This window comes from Camponotus floridanus, unplaced genomic scaffold (assembly GCF_003227725.1).
Source record: "Camponotus floridanus strain SB8 unplaced genomic scaffold, Cflo_v7.5 scaffold1, whole genome shotgun sequence".
NCBI lineage: Eukaryota > Metazoa > Arthropoda > Insecta > Hymenoptera > Formicidae > Camponotus > Camponotus floridanus.
This window is the reverse complement of record NW_020229214.1, coordinates 634725-638877: the sequence shown is the minus strand read 5'-3', so window position 1 is coordinate 638877 and position 4153 is coordinate 634725. Positions and strand designations below refer to the sequence as shown.

Sequence of the window (4153 nt, the reverse complement as noted above, 5' to 3'; positions counted from 1 at the left end):
CTGACCAATATGTAGATTTATGCCATGTCAAAATCATCTCTCTGCAAGACAAATATACATAAATTAATACACATAATTTAACAGAGTACATATATAACAGAGAAGCTAAAAATGCTCACCTGATTATGTTATATTCTAGTACATGTTTCCTAATAGGCAGAAGTATCTACCCATGTTAAAACAGTCTTCCAAATTCCTATCAAATATATATAATCATTTTATTATATAACGAACAAAATGTATGATACAAGAGGGAGAGAGAAAGATAAAAAAGTACAATAATGTTACCTTGTTACTAGAAATGCAGGATCCTTTATAACTTCGACTCCAACTCTGACATGACCCTGTTCTATCAACTTTGTCGCCATTGATATTGTTTGACTCATTTTATTGCGTACCATAACAACTGGAAGTCTTCGTCTACAAAAGCAACTAGCAGTTACTTTCTGAGTTTGAGACAAGTCCCATTTGGTAGAGATCAAGCCCAACATATATAATTTTTCCAATAACAAAGCACTCTGTTCTATGCGAAAAGGATGGTCAGGTTTCGATTTCTTTAATCTTTTTACCCAATTCCCGTATCTCGCGTGATAATTTGTTGTATCTACAATTATAGTTAAGCTATTTAATTACAATATATATTTTATTATACTATAAAAATATAAGATAACCCTCTCACTCTTACACCGTATAATCAGATCTTTTCTGAATACAATATCTCTTCAAGATCTTAACCTCGTGAAGATTATTATCGGCTGGCCAGGATAAAAAATCTACCTTCCTTTAGCAATTTTTGCTCGTGATACTTTAATTTTCGCACCATTGTCAGCGATCAATATAAACATTTATCGATTAGACAATTAGTATAAAATTATCAATAAAATTAATTCTTTTACCAGAGAGAAAACTGGAGATGTCATGGCCTGCTTTTAGGTGATCCCTGAAAGCGATATTCCCTCTATGGACATTGAAAACGTGGACATGAACTACAAAGCCAATGTCCATGAATGTTCTCAGAGGGTATCATGTGCACAATTTCTGTTTCGTTCCGTGCTATGTGCACGAAATGTCGGTAACACCAGAGTATAACAAGACACTCATGTATATAAATTGATAGTAAATAAATTATGCAATCGTGAAAGATACTGTAATCTTCTAATGTAATGTTCAAAGATAAATATTTTTCTATATTCATTGCCATGTTTATATATTTTATTTACAAAACACGAAATGCCTGCTGTGGAATAAAAACATTTTTAACCGTTATTTCTATAAATCTAATTAGCAATAAACTGATCTTTGATATTTATTAATCACTTTTTTAATTATTTAAAAAAGTTATTATATTATTAATTATTTACTTATTTATTTATTACTTATTTAATTATTAATACATGTATAGAATTTGTCAAATTAATCACTGATTGTTCTAAAGTTTTTATAATTAAGATTCGAAAAATATAGTTGCAAAATATTTTAAATATCTCTTCCTTTATATAAAATATAAAGAATTCATATGTTCCATTCTAATATAGTCAACATTATTTATATACTTTTATTATAATTTTCTTGCCAGCATAATATTTTTATGCTTAATATTTTATATAATACAATGTACTAAATTATAAAATTTAATATAATTACAAAAATAGTATTACTGTTAATAAAATAGGTTGTATTCATACTGTCTTTTAATTTCTAATCATTTCCAATCATTATGCATTTCTATTATCTATTTCTATTATCTATTATTTTCTTCTTCGAGTTCTTGGATTATTATGATTTATTGTATATTCCTTGGTGTTAAAATCATAGGGATTATCATCATTTGTCATGCTTATTCCTTCTATGGAGTCCATCGAAATATTTTCTATGGACATTTGTTCTCTCGAGTATAGATATTCAAATCACTCAGAGAGAGAGAAAGAGAGAAAGAGGAGGAGAAAAGATTTGAGATATTCAAATCACTGTAGTTGTCTTTTTTCTATTTTCTCAATTACTGTCTCTTTTTCTTTTATTTTATTCAAAAATATTAATATAATTAAAATAACATATATATAATTTTGATATCTTTCTTAGTCTGACTCTTTCCCTTCGACTTGTCCGGCATAGGTAACCCTAAGCCGGCATTCATAATTCATTCTTATATTTAAGATCGTTTTAAGTAAGTTGGAAAATACAACTATTTTACTAACTGATCGGAATCTCAAGACGCGATCTAAGATATACTTAAGATTATTTTAAATATAAAATAGTCTACATATATGAATATCGGCGTATTATACGTTACTGCGGCATAGCTCTTAGGTTCATTAGAGTACTCAAACCTCATCCGGCAAATGCCTCTGTAAGTGGAGATACGAGGAAAAAATTTTTTTTTAATTTTATTTTTATTTTCTTTCAATACAGGGTTTAATACAAAAGTGAATGTAAAATATAATTTGAAACTTAATACAAAATAATTTTTATTTATTACATGGAATAATTTAATACACGAAAATGTTCTAAAATATACATATAATATAAAATTTACTAAATATTTTTATATAGTCCAGACAAGCCGATTAGCGATGATTAATTATGCAACATTTATCATTGATAATCGATATGCGATAATAGAATTTAATAAGTTTTATGTAACGTAAATATTTATAATCGTGATTAAAAGAATCATTAATAAAATTATTGATCATTTCTTCGATTGTAGAAGAAAATATTTGCATTATTAGCGCATTTTGTGTAGATTATCAAAGAAATATTCAAAATACGAAAAAATAAAATAAGCTTCAATGTAAATCAACAATTAAATTACAAAATAAATCGCGATTTAAAATTCGCGAGAAAACGCAATAAATAAATCGATAATAATAGGAATATTCGATTACGAGAAATATACGTATAATTTTTATAATATGATAATCAAAACTCAATAGATACGCGCGTGACATAATTATTATCACACAAATGATGATACACGAAGATATTTTGATAAACATTTGTGGTCCGCATTGTTTATGAACAATTATTATTTTAATGATATTTATAGAATAAAATATAATTCCCGCGACGCTTTATCTCGTTTTATTTTTCAATTATTTAAAATTTAATTATTTAATTTAAAATCAAAACGCACAACAAACAATCGAATCATAAATCGAAATAATTAACATAATAAAAAGCTTTGCGATACATGAAATTAACAAATATTATTTAATTAATCCATGTAATCTAAAACTTTTAGACACTTTAACATTTCGTGTATATGTTAAAGTACGTAAAATATATCAGCAGTGAATGGATAATAACACGATCAGCCTTGGCGGCGTATAACGCGCTGTGTTTACATGTACGGTCTTGATATCATTCACACGGCAACATTCGAAGAGTAAGGTGCGAAATACTTCGTATATTATTAAATTTTTTCTCTAACGATAAAACACAATTATAACTAGTATGAAAACATAATTCGCTATGATAATTATAATTAGTACTTGCTAAACTTTTAATTGTAATTACTACGCGATCGGGAATGCCGTGCAAAATGTCTCGCGATTTTTGCGTATACTAATATTAATTAACTAATCTTAATTAATCTTGTTTTCAGGAGTGAAAGTGAGTGCAACGAAAAAATATCGAAGGAAAGGAAAAGCAAGTCTAAAAAGCACTGGACCACGTACTAAGCAAGATTATCCGGTAAATAGTTTATAAATTATTTATCATTTTATCATTTATATTCAGATTATATATATATATATATATATAATATATATATATATATATATATATGTCATTTATATTCAGATCATATTATATATTGCATGTTTTCTCAATAACGATTCTCTCTCTTTCCCTCTCCCTCCCTCCCTCTCTCTCTCTCCTCTCTCTCTCTCTCTCTCTCTCATTGTAAATTATCTAAATTATTTAAGTTTTTAATTATATTAGTATAACATATATCTAAAATATTCTGGATTATCTTATTTTAATATACTTAAAATATCTATAATAAAATATTCTTATATTATTTAACACTTTTACATAGATAGTAATATTTCATAAACTGCTTCACAATAATATATTTAAATATTTTATGCATAAAAGATTCCATAATGAATAAATTGTTTAATAAATAATCAATTTTAATCAATCAATTAAA

The 4153-nt window shown here is 26.4% G+C and overlaps 1 pseudogene; it reads right to left on the bottom strand.

Annotated features, from left to right (window-relative positions):
- Positions 1-115: 115 nt before the first annotated feature.
- LOC112639532 lies at positions 116-834 on the bottom strand (annotated as a pseudogene).
- Between the last annotated feature and the right edge of the window lie 3319 nt (positions 835-4153).